The sequence below is a fragment of the Vicugna pacos genome, chromosome 3, assembly GCF_048564905.1.
Source record: "Vicugna pacos chromosome 3, VicPac4, whole genome shotgun sequence".
In the NCBI taxonomy this organism is placed as follows: Eukaryota; Metazoa; Chordata; class Mammalia; order Artiodactyla; family Camelidae; genus Vicugna; species Vicugna pacos.
The window spans coordinates 55,629,302-55,653,298 of record NC_132989.1 but is presented as its reverse complement, the minus strand read 5'-3'; the positions used below and the strand labels follow the sequence as shown (position 1 = coordinate 55,653,298).

Below are 23,997 nucleotides of genomic sequence, written 5' to 3'. Positions count from 1 at the left end.
TTCCTTTCTTAACCCTCCCAGTGTCCCCTTTCAAGACTATGTTACCATACACTTCCTAATAACAAACCCTGCCCCAAATCTGTGCCTCATTTTAATCTCAGTCCCCAGCTATGCCTTTCCCAGCTTCAGTGTTCTGTCCGCTCCCACATTCTTCTCCTTTTCTGGTCTCATCCTTTCTCTGTTCTCTTTGGTGTTTCTTCAATTGCAGGGTCACTAATCTAGCACCCTGTATCAGTCCCTAAGCCCAGACTGTTTTCTCAATTTCCTTTTCCTGGATTACTTCCCATTTTTCTGTGGAGCTGATGCCAGTACTTCCTGTACCAGAGCCCTCACCTGCACCCACCATTTTCCTGGCACTAGGGCTGGCCTCAGTCCTTGGAGATTTTGCTGGCCTGCCTCTCCCCTGCTTTGCCTGTCTTTCTCATTTCGAGTCCCTTCTCTCACTTTGGATTCTATGTTTCCTCACTGAACTATGTACTTTTTCCTTATCTGCTAACTGAAAAAAAAAAAAGGATGTCTAAAGAAATTCCTTATCTTTCAGAGGCAAATAGTAAAGTATTTATTGATGCAGTGATATGATTACTAGAATTTGATTCAAAATATTTGAGATGGGGGCTAGCAAGGGTAGATATAAATAGAGAAGTGACCCTCTATGAATTGATAACTGTTGAAGCTGATGAATACATACAGGCTTCTTATATTATTCTCTATTTTGTTTACATTTAAAATTTTCCATGAAAATGTTCTAATGAAAAAAATTTAAATGTATGTAAGTAAATAAAATGAATTGCTAATCAAGAAAACTGTTAAGTAATACTAGTCCAGATATGGCCAAAATATGATAAGGCAAAAACCATGAAGGTGAAATTGGAATGCCTAAAATGGGGAAAACACTAAGATAATAGAGACGGAGCTCAGAATGAGTAGGGGTATCGAGCATCAGAGCATTCGAGGAAAGAAGTCTCAGCAATTCCATCATCTGGGCTTGACCCTCTTGGTGAAGGAGTCCATATGCTCTCCAGGGTGTGAGGGGGTAGGGAACAGGCAGGACTTGGGTGAAGAATTTTGATACAGCCATTGTGGGGAAGGGGAAGGGAGCCAGCTAGAGAAAAGCTGCAGCGGAGGTTGGAGAATTCGAGTCTGTGGTAGGGCTGCTCACCCACATCTGAGCAGTCCAAAGAGTCTTCTAGGGCACTTGGGGAACCCTCATGAGTGCTTCAGGTTTTCTGCAAAACAAAAGAAGTCTTTTCTATAAATCAGTGATGATGTAAACTACCTGTAGAACCTATTTGTCTAGAAGATCTGCTTCACATTAGGGGTTTCAGGGAAAATACTTATTGAAAAAGTTTCACTGGTAAAATGTTGGACTAAAGAAGCAGTATCTCTGGCATAGCTGTTTTCTTTCTGGTGTTTTATGCACTTGTTTTGTTGTAGATGTTAGTGGAACACAATGTAAAATAATGGATAGTGAGTCCATCTCAAAGGGAGAATTTTGAAAGTAGCTGTTGCTATTTGGAGTGGCTCATCGGGGTTTATCTGCCCTCTGTTTGGTTAAGGCAGTGGTTTTCAACCTACACGCATGCGCACACACATGCACACATTCAATTGTGCATATAATTTCAAGGATTCAAAGACCAGAGATCCCAGATAAAATCCTAGTGAGTCACATAGCAAGAGCTCTTACTGGGGAAGATGTCCATTTGTGTTTAGCCAACAGAAGGCTCATTTTTCCTCTTAGAATTGATAAGTAGTATTGTCACTGAGACTGTTTCTTCTCCAGGCCTCAAATGTCAAAACTTCACCTTCTTACCTTAGACCAAGAATTTACCAAAAGTTATTCTGACTCAAAGTCTGTTATCCCTTTGATATCATATAACTAGTTAATATAGAAAACACTTGTAACAGTATAAATGTCCACATAGTACAAGTTGTACTTTGTTTTGTATTTTAAAAGTAATCTGTGTGTGCACAGACTTTTATAGGGCATCAGTAGTTGTCCTGCCATATTGAAGAGAGAGAAGGGAGGGATCTAACATTTACTGAGGACTTAGGATACATCAGGTTCTCTGTGTGTAACTTGTTTAGTCAACACAGTATTGCCATTAGACGGATATTACTTTTACTATTTGAATGATGCAAAAACTGAGGTTCAGAAAGTCTAATACATTTGCCTAAATGACAGTTAATGAGTGGCTGAGCCAGCATTGAAATCCTGGTTTCTTCTAAGTCTTTGCTTAACAGAGAACACTGGAGAGTTGTTGCTTTTTGGCTACCTTGCATTTATTTCTCTCTTTTCTGGAGAGTTAGTACCTCTGTTCCCCACCCCACTGCCCCCAAACTCTATTCTATTATATGCCCTTAAAACTATTAATCAAGTTACCCTGCCTCTTGACACAAGCTAGGATAATCATATTCTCTTTGAGTTGTTTGAGTCTTACATGGAGACACTCAAAGATTGAAACCTTTGTTGGGACTAATTCTTTCTAGTATGAACACCATAAATGAACTAACTGTTGACTCTTGCTACCTAACTGTCCCTGCAACCCCAAGTTACCCTGTTGGTTCTCTAGGTTTCTTTTTGATTCTCTGGGCTATTCAGTATCCTCTAATAAACTGATTTCTTTTGTAGGTTATGTAGTGCTATGGGCTGAATTGTGTCCCCTCTATTTGTATGTTGATGCCCTGACCTTCAATGTGATGGTGTTTGGAGATGGGGCCTTTGGGAGATAATTAGGTTTCAATGAAGTTACAAAGGTGAGACTCTCATGGTAAGATTAGTATCTTTGTAAGAAGAGACGCTGGAGAGTTCGCTTCCTCTCTCTTTATGTCATATGAGGACACAGTGAAAAGGTTACTGTCTGCAGGGCCAGGAAGAGGGTCCTCACCTGGGAACTGAATTGGCCAGTGCTTTGATCTTGGACTTCCTAGACTGTGAGAAATAAATTCCTATTGTTTAAGCCACACAGTCTATGGTATTTTGTTATGGCAGCCCAAGAGACTCATATGGATATTTTCTGTTGCTTGCTACCAAATTAACTACTGTACAGAATGGCTAGTGAGAAGGCATAGTTTAGCTTTTAGCACCGTGTTTCTGAAATAGAGGAGAAAGGACAGAGGTTACACCAGCAAATTTAGTGACTTACTCTCATTTACAGGAGGAAAAGTTCTGTGAATAAGGAGGGAGAGAAACGATTTATAGTGTGGGATTTGGGAATTATTTATGGGTTATACCTATTCTTACTTTCATTGTAGCTTGTGTGCACACCCCTTAATTCTAACTTGATCACAATTTGGCGCTACATGGTGATAAACCAATGCAAAGTTAGAAAATGAATTCATCTAGGATAACTTTTCCTTCAGGCTGCAGAACCGGTGAAATGAGGATTAATCCCTAAAAAGTGGTCTGCCAGAAAGAAAAGCTGCACTGAAATGGGCACCTAAAATTTTCCTTCCTACTTGTTTGCTTTGGTATTAAAAAATGTAAGAAATTCTGACTGCAGGAATTTCTTCACTGGTTCCCAGTCCCCTTTTCCTCACACAGGTTCATCTTTTATTTTTAGAGCTTTGTTTTGATCTATATGTCTTTTAGCCCTGAGTAGTGCATTCCATGAGATAACTGAGTTCTGAGAAATCAAGTCAGGTGAAGATGAACTATAAGGTTTTCCTACCTCTACTGTACTTAAAAAAAAAAAAATCTGCTTTTAAAGATGTATACCTTCCCTCCAGGATTTCTTGGCACCATCTATATTTTTCCTCTTAGTTAACAGCACAATTTGAGTTTGATGGTATCCTAGCAATCATTTAGTTCACCCTTCTTACCTTACGGAAGAGAAAATAGAGGCCTAGAGAAGTATCTAGCTTGTCAATAATTATATAGTTGGTGACTGAATAGGAACTCGAACACAGTTCTTCAGATTTCCAATTCTTTATGCAGTCTCCTTCTACAAGCTGCCAACTAATTGACCAAGCCAAGAGAATAAAAGCAATTCCCATTTAACCCAAACTAAAGAAAAAATATGGAAAAGAAGAAGAAATAGAATTTTCAAAGTATTGAGTTTCACTGAGCAAAAAGGGAAGATTTTGAGCCATGTGGAGGAAAGAGGCAGAGAGGTAGTAGTGTTTTATGGAAGGATTGCTTTTAAGCCTACTGCCAGATTGCTTTATTCTCTGGGTATGTGCCTGCATGTTTATTTCACGGGTTAAATGATCCCTTCAAGGTCAATAAAACACTGTCTCATTTCCTTGTGAACAAAAATTTTAAAAAGAATTTCTTCCCCCTTGGGAGTTTGTCACATTAAATCCACTTGGTTTGAGCATCTATGTTGAAAACAGGCGAAAGGGGACTGGGACCTCATCTTATTTCTCCAGTTGGCTTCTTGCCTTCCTGTCTTGCAAGAAGTAACGTTGTCTGGGCACCCTGCTCCTTCCCCAGCTCTAGACTAAAAGTCTACTGTCCGTTTGGTAGCTTGTCCCTGTCTGGGCAACCACACCCTAGGTCAGGATGGTTTGTTTTCAGTATAGAGCCAGCTGTTCCAGGATTACTTTTTCAGTGTTGGAAACCACTAATTTGGACCCCAAGGCAAAATGCTGAGAATAAAAATGTAAAGAAAAATGTCAAAGAACTTTCAGATTGTCACCTTTCTACTTGAAACTGAGTCTATTTTAAGTGTTTTTCAGAATCCCTGCTCTAAACATGTTGCTCTAAAGAACGTATGATGAAAAGTCATAAATATTAAGTGAAAACACACATCTCTCTCCTTTCCTCTAGGCAACAAAGGCAAATATTAAAAAGGAGTAGAACAGTTGAAATTTATAATCTTTGCTCTGGATAAAGAGGTATTTCTTGATAACACTAAGGGCTTGGGTTCTGGGCCTGGTCTCCCAAATCCCTCAGTGTGTAAATAATAGACAGTGATCAAAGTAAACATTTTGGTGAGGAAAACAACTTCAGAGCCATCCTTACCGTAATGGATTGCTGAAGTTGAGTAATGAGTAGCTACAGAATTTAGAGCAGGGTTTTAGAAAGTCAGTCTCTATAGTTGTAAGCATATGCTATGTTATGAGAATTTGCTGTACCATAAGAATATTCAGTGACTTCTTTAAAACAAAGAAGAAGGAAAGTGATAAATATCAAGTTCAATCATTGAAGCTTGTGTTTTGTAAAATTGGCTATTTCCCCCCTTATACTCAGATTATAATAAACCCTCAAATCATAAATCTATGTGATTTTTCATAAAGGTCAACAACAATATAAACAAATATTTAAAATTAATTCATAATCACATTTGCCCATTCAATGAAACATATTTTTGTATAATAGTTTCTATTGTTCTTTCCATAGGCCTGTGCATTTTATAATATTTACAACCACACTATTTTATATTATGCTTTTTACACATAGCATTCTGCCTCTCAACATTAACATTTCCAACTTCTGTATCATATTAATGATTACTGTTTTAAATGATTGTATAATATTTAATATCATCTATCTTAATTTGCTAATCTCTACTATTGGCCACTAGATAGCTTTTAACTTATTAAATTACATTTTAGAAATAAAGATGTATATACTATAGAAAACATTGCATTGAGGATCTTCATGTTTATAGATATGTATTTTATTAGTATTGAATTTATTTTCTCATAATTAAATTCCCCCAAATGTTATCAAGGTTAAAGATTATGAACATCTTTATGGTTCTTGCTGTACATCAACATGACATGCTGCTTTCTAAAGTTTTCATACAGTATGACCTTATGACATCCTCTGGCCTTTTATGTATATTTGATATTATCATTTGTTTTAATTTGCATTTCTTTGATTATTAGTGGAATGAACATTTTCCTTTGTGGATTTTGTTTTATTGTTTTTGCTAGTTGTATTTATCTGGGTATGCATTGTCTATGATAGTTCAACAGCTTATTTTTTCCTGTTTAATAATTTCCCTGAGGAGCAGTACACGTTGATCTCTGGACATTTGATTGTCTGTTCTAAAGTGATCTTCAGGCCAGGAACATTAAAACAGTTTTTTCTTAGGTGAGACTGGTCTGAAACCATTGCACTACATTTTAGCCGAAATAACTATTTGTACCATGAGGAAACTATTCCACTTTCTCACTGTGTCCTCAGAGAGAGTCCTCTCTGGTAGACCTTCTTATACAGGCATTACTCTCACCAGAGAGCTCCACTCTTACAACCCTATGTACCTCCCAAAGGCTCCATTTCCAAATATGACTGCATTGGAAGTTCCAACTTTAACACGTGAGTTTTGGGAAGACACACGCATTCAGTCCATGACACTCCTCTTCTCCCTCAGGTCACTCCAACACCTCTACCAAAGTACGCATCCTCATAATTAAGGGGGACTTGATGAGTGTTAAAGACAGAAGTTAAATTTCATGAACACTTGATCGAGCTTTAAAAAATCTAAGCAGTAGATATGGAACAAAATGAAACAAACAAAAGAAAAGCATGGAAAGAAAGTAGTTGAAGCATTTTATGTCAGGGCCAGTCTCTAAGCATGATTTGTCTTGTGGGTATTGATGGTGGCATGTGGTTTTAAGAGATCTTTTGGAGGAGTATTTTCATGTCTTGTAACTCAAGCATTCTGAATCTTGAGTCTCTGTCATGAATGATAGAGATGGAACTTCATAATACAGGGATTTTAGCAGCGCTAGGAATTACCTCCTTGGTGCCGTCTCTTCTCCCCTCCCCTTCTCTCCCTTCCCTTCATGTCATTCCCTACCCACGTCCCTTGCCCTAAGCGCCCACATACCAACTGGCATCGGGCTAGTTACACATCTGGTTATTTCTTTATTTTCTTTTGTGAGTCAGAAATGAATCAATATCCTGGCAAGGAATTAAGAAGGCTGGTCTTTTCAAAGAGCTGTTTTGTAGGTAAATACAAACATAATAATTTAAGTGTTTAAAAACTTAAGCTTGAAGAGTTATTTTAGGATTAAAAAAATCCCATTATTGATAACTTAAAAAATGCAATTAGTTTGTAGAATTTGAATAAATCTTATTTGCACATGGTAAAAATGCAAGCATTACAAAAAGGTGTGCAGTGAAAAACAAATTTTCTTCCCATCCTACAATCCCAGTTCCTTTGTCTCTCTTCCTCTCCTCGTAGATAATCACTACTAATTTCTTACTAACGCCCTATGGAAACACTCTGTCTACAATCAAACTTGAATATTATTCATATAGCCTGCCTTTAAAAACCCCAATAGGAAATAACTATGCACACCTTGGTTTTCCTCTTATTTTTTTTTACCTTTAGCTTAATGATATCTTATTTCTTGGAGATTGGTCCATGTCAGCGCATATAACTTCCTCCCATTCGTTTTACTGGCTGTATGGTAAGGATATGCTGTCATTTATTAAATTAGCTTTTTATTAATAGGTATTTAGGTTATTTCTAGTCTTTAAAAAAGGAAACCCTACTGCAATGAAAAGGCTTATATGTATGTATTTGTGCATTTGTGCAAGTATATTAATAAATATATAGATAAATAGACTTTGAGTCAGAATAACTTTTGGTAAATTCTTTGGTAAGTTCATAAAGAGAAATGTGGTATTATAGTGGTAAAAAGCATGGATATTAGAGTTTTACTGTCCACCACCTGCCTAGGGACACGTTACTTACCTTTCTGTATGTCAGTTTCCCCATCTATAAAATTGGTATAAATATTAGTATAATAATAGTACATACTTTGAAGATATGAACATTAAGGGAGCTAATATAAGTACAGCATTCATCAGCATATAGTATGTTCTCCATAAATTACCTTATTGGGTAATTTCCTAGAAGCCAGGACCTTATCTTTTAGAAGCATCAGTGCTGTTACTGGAGAATAATTTCTTTTTTCCTTTTGGCTCCAGAAAGACGTTTGGGAGGGTAAATTGAGAGTAGGAGTTATGGCTGTAGGTAGAAGTGGAAGTCTGACTTTAGTCTTATTTGTTTTTGAACATTGGATTAAAAGTCATCATTTGAGGCCTCAATGTCCTTGTCAGTTATATACAGGGATTAGATTAGATGATTCCTAAAGTAACTTCCAGCTCAAACAGTTATGTCTGTGCTTGTTCCATTCTCAAAATGAGATGTGATATATATGGCTTAGACCATTGTGAGACATAAATTAAAATCTTGACTCATGTAATGGTGTCACTTTGCACATGTTGTTCCTTCTATGAGGAATGACCTTCCCCCTTGTCTGACTGTGTGTGTGTAGCCAAACCCTGACTTATCCGCATAGACTTAGCTCTGGCTGGGCCTTCGCTGTGAAGCCTCCGCTGTGAGCCCCAGTTCAGTTGGGCCCTCTCTCCCTTGGAGCAGTCTGAGCCTCTGTGTCATGTGATAGAAGGAGAGTTTTCAGTTATTACCCGAGCGTTTTTATTTGTCACCCCACACCCAGCTTTGGTGGGGCATCTTTGATGCATGAAGGAGGATGAGATGACACAGTCTTTTCTTGGGTTTTAAGTTTCAAAAGTCTGGGCCCTTCAGGGAATAAGAAGGTGCATGTACACAGATGAACCAGGAGAAGACATGCTGAGCATGTAAAGTTCCTATGTTCCAGAAGAGAGAAAGTGCTCTGGACAGGAAGGAGCAAGGGATGAGTAGATGCTGTGGGCCTGTGACAGAGGACCTGTGAGGTTCTCTGCCTGGTCCTTTCCCCGAGCCCAGCACAGGAATAAGGAGAGTGACAGAAATCCCCCAGGTTTATGCAGAATCTGAGCACAAGAAACGGTACCATGTTTCCTTTCTTGGATGGAGCCCAGTGAGGTGGGAAGAACCCAGAGCAGACATGGCAGCACAGGGTACCCAGGTGCACAGGCCTGGAGGGAGCTTGCAGAGGTTCCATAGAGAGCAGCATGTCATGAGAGCAGAGGGTGACATCTGTGCTCTGAGGGGGGCATGGGGGTGGTGAAGGGCTGAGGGTGGTCCTCCCCTTCCTGGGGCCCAGTGTGGTATGGGAACCACAGAATGGTCCCATGTACTGTAAAGGGGCAAGGGAGTTAAAGAGAGTTAGGCCCCAAAGTACTTTAGTTAGGGGACATGAACAGAATCAGTAGTGACCGATATGGACCAATGCCTGAAGATCAGATGGAAGATGTTTTAGTAAATACCTGGATGTGATGTTCACCCACTCCCAACCTGCCCCAGAGAAATAGGGGAATCCCAATTTGACTGAGATTCAGTTTCCATAACCTAGAGAAATAGGTATTCCAAGGGAGAACTTGAGTTTATTCAAATTAAAAAAATTTTATTAAAGATTCCTAGGACCTCTAATACTTTTCTATTGCATCATAAATATTTGATTCATTACCTGCTTCTCTGGATCACAAGCTCTTTGAGGGAAGGCACTACGTCTGTATTTTCTATTTTATTTGTTCCTGTGCTTTTCAAGTGCTGACCCAGAGGAGGACTGTAGCAAGCTTTCTGGATGAGTAAATGAACATTTACTGCATGGCTGTTCTCTGCCTCCGCCTATCCTAGGTGCCTTCACAGCCCATGAACTAGGCGTTATCATCTCCATTTTGCAGTTGAGAACACTAAGTGAGGCACAGGGAAGTGATATAACCCATTCATGGGCAGTCGGAGGCAGACTGTCATTCACACTCGAGGTCCTCTGACACCAGACTGCTTTCCTAGGTAAAAATGATTCTTTTCTCTTACTGTCTGATTAACTATGGAATGCTGATGAAAATTAGTTTTTCACTTATTGTAGTAAGTTTTTACACTTTCTTGCTTTATTACTTTTAAAATAAAGCAGAGTGTTTTGCTCATTTTATTTTTCTTATTGACTACACATCAGAAAAGAATACCTATTGCCGTATGACCATGATACTACAAGCACGATAAAGGTACAGAGAAACTTTAATATTCTTGCTAACACTGCCCTGTTTATTTATAGAAGAAATATATGTTCTTTGCAGATGATTTGTAAAATTAGAAAAGTTCAAGAAGTTAAAATTCACTTATAATTCCACTTCCTACAGATACCCAGTATTAACTTTCACTTGTATTTCACTCTGATTTAAGAAAGTTAGAAAATTGATACAAACACTTTGTTTATGTGTTATTATATCAAGAATGTTCTCCATAGTGCAGAGTGTTTAATGGTCATGGAAACGAATCTAGATTGTAGTGCTCAATGGGAGTTTTTGGAGTTAGGATTTCACAGGTAAATTGAGATACCTAATATGCAAGTTCTTGCTTTAGATATGCTTCCAGAAAACTTTTAAAATTTCAAGGAAAGGAATAATGTACATTTAATCCAGTAAGACTATCACGACTATAATAAACTTTAACTGCAATTTGAAATATGGGAAGAGGATGAAAATCACCTACAGCATGATTTATAAATGGTTTAAGAATCTTACTGGAGAGAGGAGCGGCCTCATGTCTCGGAGGGATTTGACCACTTGACCTCAGTGTACCATCCATGACCATGGGTAGATTTGTCATTTCATCTGTTTTCCTGCACCAGAGACACAGGTTAGCAAGTCAGTCATGGGACACAAGAATGATTGAACAAGTGTAGCAACATTTCTCTCCTACTCCAGAGGTAGTGAAACAGTGGACTACAACAAGGACAAGGACAATGAGTAAAAGTTTAGCACTAGATTTACATTTCAAACTTTCTAGAGAATTAACATGTCTGTTTCAGGCCAATTAAAGAAGAAAGGTACCTTCCATTCAAAGCATTAGAATTTTCTCAGTGTGAATGGAAACTGCTGTAGAGTTGTTTTGGCTTGTTTCCATGGTGTTTAAGAAAGAAGAAGGCCTGGAGGGCACTCTAAATTGACTTGATGTTTTTAGGTTTTTGACATGTGGGGCTAATCTTATTTCCATGTCAATGTACCCTGTCAGCTGCTGCAGATTAAAATATGATTAGCCCTTCCCTTTAATTGGCCATGTGATAAACCCATCATCCCCAAACCATGGCTTGGTGGTTCAGAGCACAGACTTGGAAACAGACTGCCTGCATTTGAATCCTAATTTTGCTCTTTATGGGCTTTGAGAGTTGGGACAATCTACTCAAGATCTTTATGCCTCATTTTCCTATTGTTCTTCTCTCAGGAGGAGTTTCATAAGGATTAAATGAGATAAAATGTGTAAAGCACTTTGAATAATGCCTGGTACAGAGTAAGAACTATAAAAGTATTAAATAAAAAGTAATATAGGGCTGGGGGTGGGAAGGGACAGACTGGGATTTCAAAATGTAGAATAGATAAACAAGATTATACTGTATAGCACAGGGAAATATATACAAGATCTTATAGTTGCTCACAGTGAAAAAAATGTGACAATGAATATATGTATGTTCATGTATAACTGAAAAATTCTGCTCTACACTGGAATTTGACACATTGTAAAATGACGATAACTTAATAAAAAAAAATGTTAGGAAAAAAAGTGATATAATTAGGCTCTCCATTTGTGATCACTGGTGACCAGAGGTAAAACCACTGACTGGGAGTGGGCTAATGACATGGCTGACTTTGAAATCTCGTAATGACAAAAAAAAGTGCCAGTGTTTTTGTGGCAGAATGGGTGGGTGGTTAGGCAAGAAATAGGTAAGAAGTACCACAAGAGTCTTCAAGCCGACTGGGTTGCTTCACTAGACATGATCTGTTGGGGCTGGCCTGGGGAATGAATGGGAAAACTGGGTTCTTTAGGAACCGAATGCATATTTGAAAGGTAAATTGCGATTTCTCAGATTACTTACCTGGACTGTGGGTGCGGTCAACTGAATCTGGAAATAGATTGAAGATATCCAAGGTTATGCCTTCTTGCTAGGCTTTTAGATAAATCAGATAGAATTTTAATCTTCAGTTCACTGTTTCTGTCAGTTCCCATTTGTTGGCTGCCATCACATAGGCCACTTCTGGCTAATTGCATCAGAGAAGTAATTTATTGGAAGTGAGGACATCTCAAACAAGAGGAAAGGCAAGGCAAGAGATTTAGAAGGGCCAGGAATTATGGCCACTGAGGGTCTGGAAAGCAGGGACTGCTGGCTGATCACTTCAGGGTCAATCAGCCACTTGTCCATTGTTCACATTCCAAAGACAGCAATCTAATCAGCCTTGCTTGTGCCAGGTAGCCACCCTTGGCTAGAGGGCAGGGCATCTAAATTGGCAGTCACACTTGACTGTATCTGGTGGAGCAGTTCCTCCAAAGCAAAAGAAGGATGATAGTACCAGAAGGAAGAAGAAAGAAAGCAGAGTGGACAAAAACAACAAATGTCTACTGCACTATCCTATATTGCTTCAAGCAGCTGCTGCAGAAGACAAAGGGCATAAGGAAGTGAGGAGACCCTGGACAATATGATTTTTAATCTTTCTCTTCTATTTCAATTGCCTTCTTCTCTGACTTTGCATCTAGACTGCAAAGCTTAGGCTCACACCAGAAGAAATCCTCAGATTCTGGTAGAATTACCTCCTGATCCTACCATAATATGATTTAAAGAAAACAGCTTAAAACATTTTATGAATTTTTATCAAAATGGTGATGGTTGTTCTTCCATTAGATACTTACTGGGTGTTTACTATCTATCAATAAAAAACAAATAGCTCTGTCTTCTGCCTTTCAGGAATTTATAGTCAGGGAAGCAAGACAGACAAATAAATTACATGAATACAATGTAGTGTGGAGAACAGTGTAATAGAGAATAAAAAAAAAAGACTCAGATACATCTGCCTAGGGGTTTCAGTAGAGGTGGCATTTGAACTTGGCTTTGACAACTGAATGAACATTTATAATTTTAAATTGATGCATTTAGAATAAAAACAAAACTGACTCCAAACTATAAATATTATTCACATTGCTGTCAATGGCACCAATTTCATCTCTTGGCAGCATAAATTCTATTCTTTGTGTTTCTAAGGTTAAGAAGTGAACTCATCAAAATAAAGTCAAAGACTGAGGAACAAATAAACTATAACATTCCTAAACTATAACAATTTATAAATAAAGTACCGTTCCTACAAATTGTAGTTTCATGGGTCAGGGGAGCGTATAGTTCAGTAGTAGAGTACATGCTTAATATGTACGAGGTCCTGGGTTCAATCCCCAGTACCACCATTGAAAATAAATAAATAAACCTAATTACCACCGCCCTCCAAAGAAAAGCTTAAAAAATTGTAGTTTTATGAACTTTACTAGATATAAAATGTGCCAGGTCCTTCCAAGACTTCTGGAACCCCTTTAGCAGCTGTCATTCATTGACTGGGCAGCTTGAAGGTCAGAGCTTCTCCTGGATCAGGTAGGGGTGTTGGGTTAGCTACTGACTTTTTAGTATAGGGGCTACTTATGCATTTAACATTTGTATCTTGGCTAGAACTCATCTGTAGTATGTCTTTGGGTTAGCAATGTGTCTGGATTTCAATCTTCTGTAGAAACTGAAATTAGAGTCAGGAATATAGTGGTAAGAAAGAACTCAGAATTTGCAAGGGTAAGAAGAATCTCATCACAAAATAAGCCTCACTGATTAGCAGATTATTTTTAATTAGTAAAACTATTGTCAGGATTTTTTATATTGGGAATGTGTTTTCCTGTGCCAAATGAATATTCCTAAGGTGTTGGAAAATATTTTTTTCTCTTGGGTTGATGCGAATGCTTTACCTTGTTGTAAGGCATGTGTCTCTATAAACTACCTCAGGTCACTTTTTAGACCAAAATGGGAAAACAAAGAGCAAATGAATGAATGAAGGAATAAATAAGCTCTAAAAAATAAGGTGTATTAAAAGTTACATTAATTATCTAATTTGAGTTAATAAAAACTGTCCAGGGTCCTATAAAATGATTCCTTTGGCCCCATTATTTTGCCACGGATAAACTAGGAGTTAGAAGACCTGAGTTTTGTCTTGGCTCTGCGCCTACCTACCTGTGTGAGTCTAGGTGAAATACTAGGAGGACCCTGATCTCTGAGGAATTTTCTATGAGATGGTTAGCCCTACCTATTTGAGGTCCCTTCAAGTCATTTCTCAGTTTACCTCAAGTGTTACCACTACTTAAAATAAATCAACCAAAACCATATAATTTGTGAGCTTTAGTGCAGACGTATTTGATTGAGGTCTACTTTTTATTTCAGTAAATATTCCTATTATCTGTTTTGGTAAAAATCTCTTTGACACAAATTTTAATTTAAAGGACATGTAGGGAAAAATAGCCCCTCTAAAGGCCATTGATGGGCACAGATAGATTCTAGGTAACCTATGGATTTCCCATTATAGGAACTTAGAACAACTGGCACAGTAGTTACATGCTTAGCTTTCATGTAACTACTATAATTAATAGTATTCTCTAAGTGTTGGTGGGCAGAAATCCTTAAAGCATAACATTTTGATAGATTCAGTTTAGGTACTGGATTGTTTTATTGTCAAAAGTTTTACTCACATTTTCCCAGAGTCATTGTAAGGTATATAACATAAAAGAGCTAAGAGTGTGTGTACTTTTTTTTTTTTTAATGTATTTCACCTAAGACTTGGAAGACCAGTCTTCTTAGGCCAAATTTAAATTTCAACTTAATTATTTCCATTTTTTTAGAATTCTAAATTTTCACCAGCATTCTTGTTCATTCTTGCTCATGTAAACTTTCTTTATACCAGAAGTGCACAATAGAGAAAGGGCTCAGTGGAATGGAGGAAGAGAGATAATCACAGAAACCCACATTGAGCTAAATGATCTCTGGAATGCCATTTGAAGATGAATGTTCCAAATTATTTTTTCTCTGTCTAGATGACAGACTAATAAGGGAATCAATCAGTCAGTCAAACTCAATCAATGAGAACAGAGTGAAACTCATCTGAGTGGTGATAGATGATACTTGAAAGTGAATTAGTGACTGATTTGGAGAGATTTCAAAAGAGTAGCTCTAACAATGGCAAATCAGGTTAACTTGTGTGTACTGCTGACAGGATGTGGGCTGGGCAACAGAAATTCTATCCAACAGCCTCCAACTGCCTGTGAAGTTGACCCGGAGACGACTTCAGATCTGATGGATTAAGAAAGTCCATCTGAAGTCATTTTTTTTCAATCTTATAATTTTTATAATATGTATCAAGCCTAGAAACCTACATTTAAGTATCTGAATACATCTGCACAGAGGCAAACAACTCCCAACAATGCCTCCATGACTATATGCTGCTGTTGGTTGCTAATTGGGAAAAATGAAAAGTCATAATTAGAAGGCATTCTGTTGCTTTCTGGGAGGACTCCTTCCCTTCCCTAAATGGTTAAAATATTCAGCTCTATTGGGCAACCACCTGGTTTAAAAATCTTTGACAGGTGATAAGGGGGGAGGGTATAGCTTAAGTAGTAGAGTACAGGCTTAGCTAATGCACAAGGTCCTGGGTTCAATTCCCAGTACCTCCTATAAAAATAAATAAATAAGTATCTTTGACAGGTGGTATTAGCAGTGCACATTTACTTGTTATTTTAGTCATGTAATAACTGCAAAAGCTCAAAAACCAAGCCAAGCTACAAAATGATCATGTGCCTCTCATGTCAATTCACCCTCAATGCCTATCTAAGCCAGTGCCCTTCCTCTCTGTCCTCTCCAGGCCATGGTGCCAGCAGGATCTTTTCCTGAGGTGTTGACAATCAGCACCTCAGCAAAGTGATTGCCAAGTAGAAGAGGGACATTTTGTAATGCATCCTGCAAGGACGTCAAACCCAGACTTTTAGCAGATTCAAGTAAGCAAAGTTTGGACAAAGAGAAAGTGTGTGGCTCACATTCTCTTGGCCTTTGAAGCCCAGGATTCCTGCCCGGATCCTACAGTTTTGATTGGACTGCACCACTGGATGGAAATATTAGTGTTGCAATCCGTTAGGGGTTTATTCATTCTAGAAAATTTTTATATTAGAAAATAAACTATAGGCTGTTTCATTTTCTACTATATCCCATTTCTTCCTCGTTTCAGTAGTTAGCAAACATTATTCAATAATTGGCTCTCTCTCTTTAGTCTTCTGTTTCTGGTCTATTGTCCCTCCACAATTCTTTTTCCCCAAGAAGCAGCAGCAGAGGGTAGATTTTAAATATTCCTGCCTGTGGCTGGCATCCTCTTCCTGGCTTACAGCCTGCCCTGATGTTGTTATGTGGAAGGCTGGTAGAGTTACCAGGATACCCAGTGATGATTTGTGTGTATCTGACAGTACCCTGGTGGATTGAGCTGATTGATCACACCAATTGCTTATTTTCAGGGATATATTCCATTTTCCGACTTGGCCAACATCATCTAATTGAGGACCAGATGTTTTTAGTCAGCATCTTCTTTCTGTGGTTCAAGGAGCTCCAAAATCTTCCTTTACTCCAAGAATCTAATGTCCAGACTTGAACAAATAGGTTTCCCCTATTCACTCTGAAGGAATTACGTGACTTTTAAAGGAGCAGGCGAACATATGGGTGTTTGTCTTTTCAACACAGATTGGAACACTGTTTTGGAGACAGTGGGGGAAGCAGACATGAGTATATATTTTAAGGACTGTAAATTGGCATACACTTTTCTGGAGGCAATTTGATTCTGTCTGCCAAGATCTAAAATGCAGATACTCTGGACTGAGGAATTTTGCTTCTTGCTATGCATTCCCAAAGTATACTAGCACATGTGTTCAAGGGTGAATGAACATTTATCCAGCATTGTTCACAGTAGCAAAAGACTGGAAGCAATCTAAATGTCCATTCAATAAGGGACTAGTTAAATTATTGCACATCCCTACAATAGATTCTTTTAACAGTTGTTGAAAGAATGAGGCAAGTCTCTGTGTACCAGTGTGGAAAATTTTCCAAGATATACTAGGTATCTAAGAAGAGACAGACAATGCCGCCATTTATGTAAAAAAAGAAGGGGGGCTTCTGTACACATGTGTATGTTTGTGTATGTGTAACCTATCTTGACTTACTGTCAGCAGTTTACTGTGATGAAGGAACTGGGGAGCTGAGAGAGAGCTGGAAGGGAAAGAGTCTTACTTTTCACTGCGTGCTTTTTTATAAAGCTTAAAATGTTTTCCTTGTACATGTAATTCCTATTCAGATAAATAGGTAATTAAATGAACAAAAAATAAAGGTGTTAATTTTTCATCTTCTCCTTAGGATTTCTTCTTACTGCTTGCTTTCCACAGAAAGGCTCCTCTCCTTAGGACTTGGGGTCAGATAGACCATCAGTTCTGGCCCCCACTGACTAGTGTGACACTCAGTAAATTATTTAGTGTTGTCCAGAGCCTCACCTCTTTTCTTCTCCTCCAAAGAAGATGAGTAATACCGCCAGACTCGTGAGGCTTAAATAAGACAAGGTCCTTTGCATAATGCCTGGGACACCATCCTTAATGAGGCCTCGAATAAAGGAGGTGATGCTGGTGGAATCAATCAATAAGGGATGATAGGTATTCCTAGCACATTGCTGTACCCAAAAATCTTCCCTTTGCCCTTCATTGAAAGCACCTCTTCTCCTCGTAGGACACTGGAGGTTTTACGTGTTACTAGGTTAAAACCAACAACAACCAAAAAAAAAGATAAGAAGATACCTTAAAGCAAATAAACAGAACATCCTCTCCACTGGTGTTAGGATTCAAAACAGGTCTCCCATGAGGGCCTCAGGCTGGTGGTGGAGCAGGTGGGGCCGCAGTCCCTCTGAGCTGGCTTCATCCTCCCCAGAGCCCCAGGAGCTTTACAGTCCTTTGTGGCTGTGACCCTCGGGCCCCTCTGGGGTCCTCTTCATTTGGCAGCTGCTCAATCAGCCCAGGAGGACCCAACAGCCACTGAGCTACCCAGAGTCTTTTTTCCCCAGTCTCCTGGGGCCTTAACTTTCAGGAAGAAGATTTTTTTTTCCTTCCCCTCATCTTTTCTATGTTTAGTTTTCAAGCACATATGAAATATCGTTTCTATTTTGATGGGAAGAAGAGGGTACTTTTTGAGTAAACTACTCTCTGGGGGAACTGCTGTGGCAATGGAGTGTGTGTCTGTGTGTGTGTGTGTGTGTGTGTGTGTGTGTGTGTGTGTCTGTCTGTGTGTGTGCTTTGCTTTGGTCCCCTGTGGCCTTGGTCTAGTTGCAGTATACCACATCCTGAGTAGTTTTACACACACCAACTCCAGATGCTCCTGAAGCCGGAGGCCGTGACCTTGAATCCACAGAGGAGGACCTCGTTCTTTGGAGCTCTGGTGAGAGGCCCAACACTCATATGTCCTTTCCAGCTTTTGGAATTTGTTCTGTTTGCAGGTTCACAGGTACATCTTGGTGAGGCTGGGTGTGTCTGTGAGTAGCAGAGACCACAGTACTTTTTACCTGCCTCTATTCCCGCTCACCACATTGCATTTGTGTGTAGTGCAGGGCTGGGCTGGAGGGTGCTGGCTCTAGAAACAGACCTGGGTTGAAAGCCAGACTTGATACTTTCAGCTGGGTGGCCTTAGTGTCTTAGTTTGTTTCAGCTGCTCTAACAGCATGCCATTCACTGGGTGGTTTATAAACAACAGAAATTTATTTCTTACAGTTCTGAAGGCTGAGAAGTCCAAGATCAAGGCATTGGCAGATTCACTGTCTGATGAGGGCCCACTACCTCGAAGGTTGGTCCTTCCTGTTTGTAACGTCATATGGCCGAGGAAGGAGTGAGGGCTCGTGGGCTTAGCACAGTGCCTGGCATGCAGCCGGCCCTTAGTCAGGTGCAGTGCTAACTCAGATCCTGGTTGTCTCTCCACTTGGTAATGAATTCTTACAGGGCAGACATTATGCCTTTCCCTTTATTATATTCCAGGTGCCCAGCACATTACCTAAGCACTTGATAAATAAATGAATGACAAACAAATGAATGAATGAATGAGATCCCCAAAGCAGAATCACAATGGGACTGATTTTGTGACCATTTACCATTCTTATTTAACTGACATCCTTGGAATAACCCATTTTAACATCATTTCCTTCTTGACTACTCCGCTCCCCGTGGAAAACTCTCCTGCTTCTATGTATTGTTCTCTAAATTACTTTTCACAGGTGCCTTCTTACAGCTTCTTATAGCTTATTTCTCCTTTTTGGCCTTAAAGAAACTCTCTCATTCTTAAGACCAAATGAAAAGAAAAGGAAAGAAAAAAGATCTCAGAGATTTATAGCTGATTTTATTAGTATTTCTTGTTACTTAAAATATACATTTGGCTGGAAAGTGGAAGAAGTATTTGCTTTTTAGGATTTTATGTATAAAATTCTCTTAGATCTACTACTCTGTGGCATTCAGTATGTATCCTAGGACTCTTTCCTCTCCAGACCTGGGTTGGGCTTCTTTTAAGTTTTCATGTAGCTTCGTGATATAGCCTCATGACACCCAATTCAAGACAGGCTACTACTGAATTCGTTTAAACTATACATTATGATTTTCAAAAAATGAAACCCAAACAATTGTCTCTTTTACATTTGACCTAAAATTCTTCCCACTTATACTACCTAGTAAATGGGAAGAATTTGATACCAACTTTCCCCCAAAATATTAATATTGTGATTATAAAGAATAGGCTGGGATTTCTTTCTGTTTCCTGGAAAGAAAACTCTTTACTTCTGTTTTTCAGACTTGACCAAGCTGGGCTCTGATGCCTTGTTGGCAGCTTTAGAATCATAGAAAGAAAGAGCTGGGAGAGACCATAGAGGTCACCCAGTCCAACCCCTTCATTTGCAGAGATGCAGTGTGGCTTAGCCAGGATCACAGAGCTAGTTAGTGGCAGGGTGGTGCCTAGAAATAGGATCTCTTAAATCATTGTTCAGTGATTTTTCTAATTTATCCAATGCCTTTTCTCCTACATTCAAGATTTAGAGGCTTTAGTGATTAACGTTCTGATATTGTTATTCTTTGTTTAAATAATTTGAGGATTAATGGTAGAAGATTGATTTCATTGAGGAAATTCCATAGGCAGTGATGAGGGTGCACCAAATTATTAAAATGAGAGAAAGCAAAAATGAGGGCTCAAACAAAATGTGTTTGGGGCCATATATGATATGAGGACCAGCATTCTGTGACTTAATTTATTATCTAATAATGGAGATGAGTCTAGTGCACATGAAATCAGTGGTAAGCATTAGACAGATGTCTTGGATTACATGGTACACAGAAAATGTTAATTGAGGAGTACAGGAGTGAGAAGGCTTCATGGAGGATGTCAAACTAAATCCAGGCTCTGAAGAATGAGTAGAGTGAGGATATGCAGTTGAAGAAGCAGGGCATTTTACACTAGAGCGAGCAGCATGTGTGTAGTCACAGAAAGGACAGGGAAGCCATATGGGTGTGTGTCTTGTGTGTTCACGGGAGACTGGTGAGGAAGCCAGTCTGACTGGAAAATAAGCACAGGTTGGTAGGGTGGAGTCACATTATGAAGGACGGAAAGTCAGGCAGAAGAGCTCAGACTTGTAGACCACAGAGAGCACACCTTGCATTTTGAGCTAAAGTATAACTCTCTAGAGACCTGTTTGAGGTGGTCACTCAGGCATTTTGGTTTGAAGAATCTGGATGCCTAGTTACCAGGCACTTGAGTATGTGGTAAGATGGCAGAGACAAGTAGGGATGGAAAAGAAGAGGAAAATATATAGACTTCCAGAGAAATAATAGCTGGGGTAACTGGTTAGATTTGGTAGGTGGAGAGAAGAAATTGTTCAAAAGTTGGGTCCAAGAGTTTTAACCTGGGTGACCAATCTCAAAGAAGTTTGTCTGTGTCCCTGAACTTCTTTTCCTGCCAAAGCTAGAATAGAGCTGATTGCTCTAAAAGAACCTATTCCTGTTTGGCAAGCTTTTTTCTCCACATCTCTTTTTCTTCTTGTTTCAGGTTACAGAGCTGTCGTATTGAAGGCGTGTCTCATTTCCCTTAAGGAGAAACAATATTTGTAGAAAGGTTCTTGGTTCCTTGCACCTGCCTTCTGATTACTGTTGACTTTGCCACTTCGTTATCTCACGGTTAAATATATAGAGAAAGATCCCTGGAGCCCATTAGTCTCTGCAGGTGAGAATGTATTTAATCTATGGGAGAAAACAACATTACTTACCTGGAATGTTTGTTCTCTGACTAATAATTTAGTCACATTGATGCACCTTCTATGTTCAATGAGTTCTCAAAGGTTTGTGTATTGCAGGGAGCATTAGAAATGGTTTAATTTACATATATAGCTAAAGGAGTCAGTTGAGGGACTTTGGTTATACTCATCAAGAGAGTGATGAACTTAAAAAAAAAAAAAAATCTAGGGCCTAGAGGCCTGTAGATCTTATATAACAGAGTGGCTTTTTTTTTTCTTCCTGGTCCGAGAGACATCTCATTCAATTGCTGCCATTTCTCCTTCATCCTGAGAGAGGCTGAAAAGAAGATACATTAAAAGAGGGCCGTGCTGCAGGTTTTCCTCATGCCAGCAAAACATGATGTAGTACAAATATTTATTATTAGTAATATTTAATCCTCACAGTAATCTTGTGATTACTTGTAGATATAATTATCATACTCATTTTACAGATAATGAGACTGAGAAAGACTGAGAGAGGTGAAATGAGATGAGTGTTAAACCAGCCATCTGACTTTAAATCCTGGATTTTTCTCCCTTACTGTGGAGAGCATGGGCGAGCTCACCAAAGCTGCCAACTTGTTTATGTGTTTTATTTTTCACTTATGTGACACTGGTTCTTTATGGATTGTTTGGGCTTCTCTGTTACAACAAGTAATTCAGAGGATTGTATATTTCCTTCCACTGGCTCTTAGCTCCTGTGAGCTCATGATGCTACAAAAGTCATCCTTACAGCTATTTAAATTATCCAGCAAATCCCAATTCTTGTTTTGCTTCTTACAAGGTCCTGCTTGACTTGGGGGAAAAAAATGGGTGTTCCATCTCTCTCATCTCTATATTTAGCTGCCTGGAATGGTAACGTCTACCTGCTCTTTGGGACTTCGGCTCAAAGCCAAGGTGGTTGGGCAAGGGAAGGGTGAATTGGCCGGTTCAGGCTGAGTCTTGTGTTAGGCATTTTGACAGGGGCAGCATTCTGAGAAAAATGTCACCATATGGCTGAAGGAAATGCTGGTTTGCAAACACACTTGATGTGGGTTTCTATGATTTTACTCATTTCCCCCCATGAGGCTTTCTGGCTCAGCTAGTCTTTTGGCCACGTGTTACTCTACAGTAGAGTCCCATGAAAGGTGGCATGTTCTCTACTTGATCGTGTAGCAAATCATCAACATCACTTCTTTTAAATTCCGAGAAGGCATATGGGCACCAAGGAAAAATGAGCTGGCATTTCTTCCATCTGTGATATGATCATTGCATTCCTTGAATGGAAGAGACCTTGAGAAGGCCAGCTTATCCCTCCCACCTTGCCCCTATCTTCTTGACATGGATCCATTAAAAATATCCTCAGGAAAAGAATCAGATTTAATAAAACCCCTAAAGAGAGTCCAACTTCTTTTTTCATTAATTATACTGTCCAGCATTTAGACTGTTTAAATAACAGAAGGAGATGATGACAAAGCTGACCAGCTCTGTAGACATCTTCCTGTTTATTTTGGCCCCTACGTAGCCAGTGGAATTGATTATATAAACTCTAGCTATTCATATGGAAGAAGACTGGATTATGTGGCACTCAGGTCACAAGGAAAGACCTAACCATGTTATTAGTAAATTCATCCTTTACCTTATCTCAGTTTCTGAGGGTATAATTCAAGTAAACGTCCTCAGAAGTTGCCCTAATTGGAGGTGGAAATAGCTTCTTGCCATCTACTGTGTAGGAAACCTCCATATACACTGAAAGATAAGATAAACTAACTTTGGATTCTTAGAATAAATCATCAAAGATCTCTTTGCTGCTCAAGTCACCCTAGGGACCTAGAGTTGTTCATTAAATGACATTGGTTGTAAACAATTTAGGATGAAGCCCAACAGTCAAAATCAGCTATTATTTCTTATTTAAATAAACCAGAGCTTGAAATGAGCCCTCCACACAGAGGAGAAAGGAAGGTAATAGAACAAGTCCAAGGTGATGGGAGCAGAACCAAGCCATTGGCCTAATGATTTCCTCTGAACAACTCTCATAACTATGGGGAAGAGGCATTCTCAGTTGCTACCCAAACACACCTCTGTGCAGTACTGCACTGTTGCTTCCATTTCACTTAACCACTTAGTAGTCTGTTTCCTGCTTACCCACAGTTGACCTTGTTATTCTCAAATCCTCTTGTTTGGAGGCTCTGGGTTTAAGGCCCTACTCCATTACCTTCTGCAGCAGAATTATCTGACTCCAGATGGCCTCTGTCACCTGACTAAAGGGCTGTTCCTGGTTGGGTCCAGCAGTTCCCAAAAGGACCTGATCAGATACACGAGGTGATAACCCCACACCAGTGCTCTGTGTGGGCGAGGGGCATGGACCCTCATCAAAGCTGGCAACAGGATGCAGCTCTTGGGAAATATTCCCATCAGTGGACTCCTGTTGATCGAGTTTTGCATGCATTCATGCAGATGAGTCACACAGATCACCAAAATTATCCAGGACACTTAAAAAAAACCACAGTTTCCTGTGGCCTACCACCTGATATTCTGATCCTGTAAGTTTGAGACAGGACTCAGGAAAAGTTTTAAAAAGCTTTGAAGATGGTTCTAGGAGCCTTTAATCTAAGGAATTGAGCTTTTCCAAAGAAATAATTTATCCTGCATGAATGGGGAAGCTCTTTGAGCTTTAACAATTTGCTCACCTATCTACAAATGTAATATTTTACAGGGTTTTGGAGGGCTCTGGTTTAATTCTATTATTAGCCCTTATTGAATTAGCTGGACCTCCTACAAAGTCCTTGGCAACACCAAGGTTTTCATTGGGATTTTGGTAGCACAGGCTCTTCTTAAGTCACCTTCAGTTTCTGAGAAGTGGGCTGGTGGATGGCATGAGGGGTAGCAGTGTCTGGTCAGCCCATCTTTCCAGGCCCCCCCTACTGCAGGATCAGCCTCTTCTTTGCCCAGTCTTGTCCAGGCCTGGAAGCAGATAGATGGCCTTAGTC

General features: G+C 39.3%; 1 long non-coding RNA gene across 1 annotated transcript in view; it reads left to right on the top strand.

The window, feature by feature from the left end:
* Positions 1-20,813: 20,813 nt before the first annotated feature.
* Positions 20,814-23,997, top strand: part of LOC140695623 (uncharacterized) — a 151,507-nt gene continuing 148,323 nt past the window's right edge. The window contains exon 1 of the long non-coding RNA XR_012071317.1: positions 20,814-20,979. This is a non-coding gene — a long non-coding RNA (uncharacterized lncRNA). The remainder of the gene's footprint in view (positions 20,980-23,997) is intronic.